Genomic DNA, 9,426 nt, shown 5'->3' on the forward strand with positions numbered 1-9,426 from the left:
CGGTTCCAAGACGTCTCCCTGAATCCCCTTAAGATTCCCTGCTCTGGTCTACACACCTGGAAGAGGGCCTGTGAATGTGGTTATGGTGGTTTACTCTGTGATAGAGCGTGTTTGACAGCATAGCTGACTCTAGATAGGAGATTCTCCCAGTGGCCGGACCTAATCACATGAGTTCTTAAAAAGCAGACTCTTCTCTAGCCGGTGGCAGAGGAAGGACATCAGAAATTCAAAGCACAAGAAGGATTCAATGCTCCACTGTTGGCTTAAAGATGGAGGGGAGCCGCGTGGAAGGAACGTGGTGGCCTCTAGGAGCCAAGAGCTGACAACCAGCAAGGAATCCCAATCCCTGCTGACGACGAGAATAAGCACGGAGGGAGACTCCCTCCACCCCTGAGCCTCCAGCTGAGAACTCAGCCCGGCCAACACCAGATTTCAGCATTCGAGACTCTGGATTTCTGTCCTACGGAAACATGAGCTAATAAATGGTTGTTCTAAGCCACTAACTTTGCAGTAATTTGTTGCGTGGCCATAGAAGACGACCGCAGCAATGGATTTGTCTTTTGGTCAATTGACAATTTATTTGACTGGCAACGCCTCACAGCCGTTCAACCGGCGAAGAGAAGAAAATGGAAAGGAACAAATGTGGTCGTGGAGTCGATAACTGAAAAAAGCAGGGCACCTGGGTGGCTCAGTCGGTTAAGTGTCCGACTTCAGCTCAGGTTGTGATCTCACAGTCCATGGGTTCAAGCCCCATGTTGGGCTCTGTGCTGACAACTCAGGACAGGGAGCCTGCTCCAGATTCTGTGTCTCCCTCCCTCTCTGCCCCTCCCCTGCACACATCTCTGTGTGTGTGTGTGTGTGTGTGTGTGTGTGTGTCTTTCTCTCTCTCTCAAAAGTAAATAAACATTTAAAAAAAAACTGAAAAAGCAGATTTCAAGACTGTACACAGTGTGGCCTGGCTCAACACACACACACACACACACACACACACACACAAACACACACACACACACACACACACACACACACACACACACGAGTTTCTCAACTGGAGGTGATTTTACTCCCCAGGAAACCTCTGGCAGTGTCTGGAGATGTTGCTGGTGGTTGCAACTTGGGAGAACATTGCTGGCATCTAGCAGGCAGAGGTCAGGGATCCTGCAATGCACCGGACAGCCCCCAACAGAGAATTATCCAGCTCCAAATGTCAATAAAAGGTTGAGAGGCACCTGGGTGGCTCAGTCGATTAAATATCCAACTGTGGCTCCGGTCACGATCTCGCAGTTCGTGGGTTCGAGCCCCGCATCGGGCTCTGTGCTGACAGCTCAGAGCCTGGAGGCTGCGTCTGATTCTGTCTCTCTCTCTCTCTGTCCCTCCCCTGCTCACACTCTGTCTCACTCTGTCTCTCTCTCTCAAAAATAAATAAACGTTAAAAACAATTTTTTTAAATGTCACCAAAAGGTTGAGACACACACACTCAAACCCAACAACTATCGAGAGGCAGTGTAGCATAGGGGCCAAGTACAAGGTCATATTCAAGTCATACCGAACTATGTGATCTTTAGCAAGGTTTGAGATTTCTGGGAGCAGCTGTAAAGTGGGGCTAAGGAAAACACCCGCCTTCTAGGGCTAAGTGAGTTAATGTACAGAGTGCATAGAACAACACAGTCTGCTAACTTGAGTGATTACAGGATATGTCTACAGGGCTACTCTTGCATCATCGGAGCTGGGGCAATTTCTGTTTACTTTCCTATATTGCCAAAATTTCACATAATGGACATATTGGATTTTCTTTTTTTTACATTTATTTATTTTTGAGAAACAGAGAGACAAAGTGTGAGCGGGGGAGGGGCAGAGAGAGAAGGAGACAATCTGAAGCAGGCTCCAGGCTCTGAGCAAGCGGTCAGCACAGAGCCTGATGCGGGGCTCGAACCCACAAACCGTGAGATCGTGACCTGAGCCGAAGTCGGACGCTCAACCGACTGAGCCACCCAGGCGCCCCCTTTGATTTTCTTAATTGGGGGCAAGTGGGGGGAAAAAACCCGAGGGGGCATACTACAAAACAACTGGCCTGTACTCTTCAAAAATGTCAAGGTCTTGAAAACCAAAGCAAGGTCGAAGACAACTGCAGACTAAAGAAAGCTGAAGGGACCAGGCGACCACAGGTGAGGTGTGATCCCCGTTTATTGGGACAACGGGAGACATTCGAAAGGGGATGACACGTACGATCACAGTATTGAGTCATTGTCGCCGGGCCTCAATTTGGTAACCGTACTGTGGTTGTGTAAAGAGATGTCATGGGGGGGGGGGTACGTGTTGAAATATTTAAGGGTGAAGGGTCATAACGAACGTAACCTACTCTCAAACGGTTCCGAAAACGTTCACGCGTGCGAGAGAAAGAGAAAGAGAAAGCAAACGTGGCAAAATGTTAAGTATCGGTGCATCCGGGCGAAGGGTGTAAGGGTGTTCATTGTGCTTTTCTCGCACCTTTTCTGAAGGTTTCATGATTGTCAACAACAAACCCAAAAAACCCGCCTGTAACCAGGCGCTCCTCCTTTAGACCACTGTGCAGCCTGGTCCAGAGTTGTATTTGCTGCCCCACGCGTGACCCAGCAGTACTAAGTCCGTTTATAGTAAGAAGGACAACCCGGCTTTTCTATTCACACAGCGGAACGCGGCACAGCAGCGAACGGATGGAAACGCACTATGGCGCCAGCAACCACGCGGACACAGACGAACCCAGCAGCCGGGTCCACTTAAAGAATAAACACACAACAACACAAACCCAGGCGAAAGGAACACATATTGTTTTCCGCTGTGTACCTGGGTGGTGGTGAACTGTAAGAACAGGGCGGCACTGTGCTTATCTGGGGGGGGGGGAGGGGGTCACCCGGAAGGACGCATATAGGGGTGCTCAGCGGCACGGATTTTCTTTCTTGAGTGGTAGTTACACAGGGACTTACTTTTAATGAGACAAACATACACTATACATTTATGTGCTTTTTAAATTTTTTAATGTTTACTTATTTTTGAGAGAGAGAGGAGAAAAGAGAGAGAGGGAGACACAGAATCCGAAGCAGGCTCCAGGCTCCGAGGTGTCAGCACAGTGCCCGGCGCGGGGCTCGAACTCAAGAACAGTGAGTTCATGACCTGAGCCGAAGTCGGACGTTTAACCGCCTGAGCCACCCAGGCACCCCTAAATTTATGTTTTATACACAAAAAGCAGCCGTAAAAGCCCCATCAAGGGGCACCTGAGTGGCTCAGGCGGTTAAGCCTCTGACTTTTGATTTCGGCTCAGGTCATGATCTCACAGTTGGTGAGATCGAGCCCCTTGTCCGGCTCTGTGCTGACAGCGCAGAGCCTGCTTGCGATTCTCTCTCTCCCCCTCTCTCTCCCCTTTCTCCACTTGCGTTCTCTCTCAAAATAAATAGATACACGTTTAAAAAAAAAGTCCCTAAGGAATCCCACTTTCTGCCAGGTGTGCACTGAGTGCCTGGGACCTGCCACTGTGTTAAGGGAGCTGACATCTGTGAGGACCTGGGGAAGGGGGGGGGTGCCCTGGGGGGCTGCTCAGAGAAGGGCTGGGAGGAGTCCCTGAGCTGGGGAGGAGGTGGGGAGCGTCAGCCCCAGCCAGCCAGGGAGGGACGTGGCCCAGTGCACCCCCTGGCGGTGGCTTTAGGGAGCGCGGCTTGCCAAAGCGCAGGGTCGCCTCTACTCACACACCCCCCCCCCCACCCCGCCCCAGCCCTTTTTTTCTGTACCTTTTTCCCTGTTATTCCCTCCTTCCCCGGTGCTCATGACCTTTTCCTAGGATTCACCGCAGCAAAAGCTGAACTCAGACTCACCTCTCTCGGGGAGACTTTCCCAATCAAAGCCCCCCCCAACTCTGACCATTCCTTCCCCCATAGGGCTTTCTTTGCTGTCGGAATTTGCACATGCCCTCAGGATGCCTCGTCAGCTACGTGTTGTTTTACAAACCTGCAGCAATGGTGATGGTGATGGTGATGGAGACAATGGTGATGGTGATGGTGATGGAGACAACAGCTGGAACTCACTGAGGGCCTTGCACCCGCCTGCATCTGCGGCCTGCTCCCCACAGGCCTCTTCATTCACACGCGTGGTCATGTGGTCGGTACTTCAGCTGGCATTTATTAAGCAGCTACTCGGCACCAGTCTCCTAGGCTACAGGAAACAAAAAGTCAGTGGCTGCTGCGGCCAGGGGTTCGCAAGTTGGGCCGGGGAATAGCAAGGCATTGGTGATGGGGACTCTAAGAGTGGTCACGTCACGGGAGCCACTGGGTGGGGGGAAAGGACCAAGCAGCAGGTGTCCCGGAGGTCTTAAGAGAAAGTGGGGGCAGGATCCAGGCTAGGCAAGGAGCATACGGGCGGCCGGCCGGGGCCTCTCTGGAAACGGCCCTGGGGCAGTGAACAGAAACGACAGTGAAGAGAAACGAGCTGGTCAGAGGCAGCTGGGTGGGCCTTGCTCTGGAGCTGGGATATGATCTCCTGGAGCTGCCAGAGGCTCTGTAGAGGCAGATGGAAGTGGACACCCTTCCACCCACCCACCCTAAGCCAGCACTCTGAGCCTGGGGCCTGACAGCCCCCAAGAGGGCCAGGGTTTCTGGAACACCTGCCATGCTGGGGTGGGGTCAGGGGCCAGGCAGGATGAGTGAATCATGGACTTTGCCCTCCAGGAGTCTGGAGCCCGGGTGTTAAGAGCATGGAGCTCTCAGCCCTGAAGGGATAAGATAAGAGGGAGCAGGGAGAGGCCCAGGGGCCCAAGGTGTGGTGGGTGGGGGGAGCAGTGGGAGGTAGTGAGGGGAGGTAGTGGGAGGGACATCTGAGCCCAGCTCGGTAAAGATGGTGGCCCAGGGATCCGGAGCCGATGGGGCAGCAAAAAAGCCCCACTGGATGGGGCCCCTGGGTGGCACAGTCGGTTAAGCGTCCGACTTCAGCCAGGTCACGATCTCGCGGTCCGGGAGTTCGAGCCCCGCGTCAGGCTCTGGGCTGATGGCTCAGAGCCTGGAGCCTGTTTCCGATTCTGTGTCTCCCTCTCTCTCTGCCCCTCCCCCGTTCATGCTCTGTCTCTCTCTGTCCCCAAAATAAATAAACGTTGAAAAAAAAAAAAGCCCCACTGGGATAAGAGTCATAGGGGCCAGAGAGGGTGGCTGGATGCTTGCCAGCTGCCTGGTCCTCGGAGAGAGAAGGTTCAACTACTCTCACTTTAGCAAGATGCTCCCCACTCTGTGAGCCCCAAGTCCTCATCTCCCAACAGGTCCATGATAGTCGCTTTGCAAGGTCGTTGAGTTGATCCCAGGTGACCGATGCATGCCAGGGCCCAGCACACAGAAAGGGCTCCTATCGTTGAGCAATTTGAACTTTATTCTTAGGTCTCTGTTTCCAATTTCGAAAAGCTTATCTTTTAGCAGCAGAAGGCTTTTAATTCAAATGCGAATGTCTCCGGAACGGCCAAGCAGGAGACAGCCAAGCAGGAGAGAGGCTGTTGTGGGGACCTCCGCCAGGTCCTGCCCCCACACGGTCGCCTTCCTCCACGGCCACCACAGCTGGGCAGGCAAGTCCGGGCTGTGCTGTAGGGAAAGAGGAGAGAGCAGGCCAGTGGAGGGGAGGCGGTTCGGGGGTTCTTGTCCTGGAGAGGCTCTGACACAGACTGGGGCCCGGAGCCCTCGGCCCCTCTTGGCCACATGGGACATTGGTGGTGCTTCCTTGGGGTGCAAGACGAAGGCTTAGGATCTGTTTGGACATCCACCGAGCACACGGGGCTGGGTGCCGGGAGCTGAGCTCACAGGTGGTGGGGAGGATGGAAACACCGGGGGCGGGGGGGGGAGTACAGTTCTCTGGGGAAGCGCAGGTTGCTGGGGGTGCCCAGGCGGGCACAGGGGATCAAGTGGGCTTCAGGAAGGCTTCCTGTAGGCAGCCAATGCTTGGACAGAGCTTGGAACAGTTAGTAAGGGTGAATCTGGCACAAAAAAAGCAGGGAAAAGTGTTCCAGGCAGAGGGAAAAGCATGGGTAAAGCACTCAGGCATGCCACAAATGGTCAGTATAGGCAGGGACCTAAAGCAGGGCAGGCTCACGGGAGGGGACATGGAAAGGTAGGAGTGAAACAGGAAGGAGTTGGACCTGAGGGCTGCCCTGGGGTAGCAAGTCTTCCCTGCCCTCTGGACACCCCTCGCCCCATCCCTTCCCCTCCCTCCACTGCAGGTCCCGGCGGCTGACATTGAGGCGAACATACCTGTGACCTATGGAATTGGCAGCCAGAGGGGAGATGAGAACACTGGCTGTCAATTCATAGGTCAGAGCCCTGTGCACTCGGTCTCGGCAGCCTGCCGACAGCCCACTGCCCTTTGCCATCCTGGGCCTGGGAGCGCAGCCGTGGAGGTCCCTGCTGGCGTGCTCTTCCGCCTCCGTGGGTACTGGTCCCCATCCCCGATAACAGCAGCCCCACTGGAACCAGTGGGCACTTCCACATGGAGTTGCTGTTACAGAGGGTGGGAACCAACTGGAGGCCTGGACCCTGCCTGTCTGGTGTCTCCCCCTTGGGCAGAAGTCCGGGGAGGACCCGTGCCCACCCATGTGGGCCTCTTGGGTCCTCATGGCCCCAGGTCCGTGGTCTCTTTATTGAGGCTCCTTATCATCCGGGGCCCACACCTGGAGTCTGATGCCAGCCCTTCTTTCCTGGGCGAAGTCCTGTCTCAGCCCCAGCTCTGCTCATAAAGCCGGGAGTGGCCCCGATTTATAGCTCCTGGGCAGCCTTTGCCCGCCCTGACACCCCACACCCTCTGTCCCCAAGTTCCTTGTTTCCTCCTTTCTTTCCCAACCAGAGCCGGGCCCCAGTTCCAGGTTGGGCCACCGTGGCCTCCACCCTCTGCCCTTTGCCCACCCTTCCTGCCACAGCCACAGGGCAGAGGGACAGTGAGGGATAGCTGGACATCTGTCGGTCTCCAGGGATCTCTGACCGTCCAGATTCCTGAGGATGGCCCCAGATGAGAAGCTGGAGGCAAGACTGAGAGGGGCAGGGGTGAAGTGGGGGCGGGGGACACAGAAGGTGGGAGAAGCAGATGCAGAGCCGGAGAGAACTGGAAAGGAACGGAGCAAATAGGGACAGAGGAAGGCGACGGGGAGAAACAGGGAACTTGAGAAGGTGCGATGTGCAAACCTGCCGGCAGAATGCTAAGCACAGGGCTGTCAGCGACCACCATCTGCAAGAGCACTTAGCGCCTCAGTGGCCTGAGCGCCTGCAGGGGTCTGGCAGTTGGGTGACCTTGAGCTTGTGGCCTCATCTCCTGCTGGTTCCTCCTCACTTGCAAATCAGGGCTTGTGAGACCTGTCCGGCACGCCAGCCTTGACTGCTGGAAGCCACCGTCCCTTCAACCCTTGGGTCCCACCTTGCTGTGAAGATCCGAAGGAGCTTCTGCCCGCGGTCCTGGAGCCAGCCCAGGACTCCCAGGGGAGCAGACTTTTCTCCTGCAAAGTGTGTTCGCGCCAAACCTCCCACCCCCCAGATCCAGACAGGATCTGGCCCCAGAGGCTTCAGTGACAGGATCCAAGGCCAGTCCTACCCACCTAGGGGACATTTTGGAGAAGAAGGGGGATCTGGGACTCTGAGCCTTGAGAGTGGACTTGGACCGTTTCTCCCTTTCCTGACACTGGAGATGCCCAGAGAGGCAAAGGAGGCTGCCCGAGTTCACGGAGCGGGGCCTCTGTCCTGCCTGGCAACCTCTCCGAAGCAGCCTCCACCCTCTTGGGATGCAGTCAAGGTGGGATGGGAGGTCCCTGGGCAGGAGTCCTTTGCCTGGAAAGACAGGCCTGTGAATGAAGACACCATAGCAGGTGACACCTCCCATCACCAAAGCCTAGAAGGCCCTCCCAAAGATGCCCAGGCCAGACCAAGTGCCAGGCTTAGTGGAGGCAGCGATGCCACTGCCCAGTCAGGGGTCGGGCTCCCTCATCTCACAGGTGGAACCTGAGGCCCCAGGGCTGGAAAGGACTGGCTCAGGTCACCCAGCAGCTGCTTAGGCCCTTCCCTTCCTTCCTCAGAGGGGCTGGGAACCCTGCAAAAAGGTAGCTGGGCTCAGGAGCGCCCTGGGGCAGAGGGGCTGTAGGGATCTGACCGCCTGGACCGGCTCTTACCTCGGTGCCTGGCTGGCCCTCGGGGCACAAGGAGGAAGTGGGGACGCCCTGGGCCCAGTGCCTTTTGAGCCGTTGGCCCAGCCCCTGGCGGTGGTTAATGATTACTCTGCTGCTTGTCAATACTGATCACAAGTGTGGTTCGAAGGGCATGAAACCCTGGACTGTGCCCAGGTGGGGTGGGGCACTTCTAGGAAGCATCAGGCTGGGCCCCCATCTGTCCCTTCTGGTGGCATCAGACCCCAGCCACCCACAGCCTGTCTTCCTTCACTCCCTGCCCCCTCAGGTGACCATGGGCAGCCGAGGACAAAACTTCTGCCCTGTTCATTTGGTGCCCAGACACAAAGGGGACAGCAAGGGCACAGAGGGGACTGGGGTTGGGGGGAGAACCTTTGCTCACCAAAGAGAAGTCTGCAGATGACCGTAGCAAGGTGAGGGTTCTCTAAGTCTGTGCCTCTTAGTCTGAGCCTCAGTTTCCCCACAGACCCACCTGCCTGGGGGAGCAAGGTGGGGTGGGGCATAAGAGTAGCCCCTTCTTGTTCTGAAACAAGGCGTGTGTGTGCACGCATGCATGTGTGGTGGTGGGGACAGTGGGCATTTTCCCTTCCCTATGTAGGGAAACGCCTGTCAGGACCCCTGCTGGCCAGTGCTACCCCCCAGTGTCCTTCCCTGTCTAGTGCCCTGGAGCTGGGACCCCAGGGCAGAGGCTCCAGTCACCTGAACAGCCTTTTGCTAGGGACGCAGGAGCGGCCTCCAGAGGGCCCAGCCTTCCAGGTAGGGCCTTGACTGACCCTCCTGGTCCCCAGGCAGGGATTACCAGGAGGCACCTGAGGCTCAGAGACCAAGGGCGTAGCCTCAGGCCACATGCTCAGGGTCTGCATCTCCCGGGGGCACCCCACAGCCCTACCCTTTGCAGGCCAGTGTCCTCCCAGCTGTCCCCTAATACCTGGCCCCAGGTAAGGCTGGATCATGGGCTCTTGCAGGGATAGAGCCAAGAAACATGGTCGGGTGAGGCGGGCTCCAAGCCCTCCTCCTGCCCCCTCCGCTCCTGCCACAGCAGAAGTGGGGCCGAGTGGCGAGGAGCCCAGGGCGGAGGCAGGGCAGGCAGGGGAAGGGGTGCAGGGGTGGGCAGGTAGCTGGGGGCCAGTTTGAACCTGCTGGGCAGGTGTGGTGACCCCTGGTGGTGACATGGGAGGTGCTGGGTACAGAGGTGGGGATCTGAGTGAGAGCCAAGGTCAAGGCTGAGGCTGGGGCAGCGCAGGTACACGGGACAAGGGGGC

Source organism: Prionailurus bengalensis, chromosome D1, assembly GCF_016509475.1.
Source record: "Prionailurus bengalensis isolate Pbe53 chromosome D1, Fcat_Pben_1.1_paternal_pri, whole genome shotgun sequence".
In the NCBI taxonomy this organism is placed as follows: domain Eukaryota; kingdom Metazoa; phylum Chordata; class Mammalia; order Carnivora; family Felidae; genus Prionailurus; species Prionailurus bengalensis.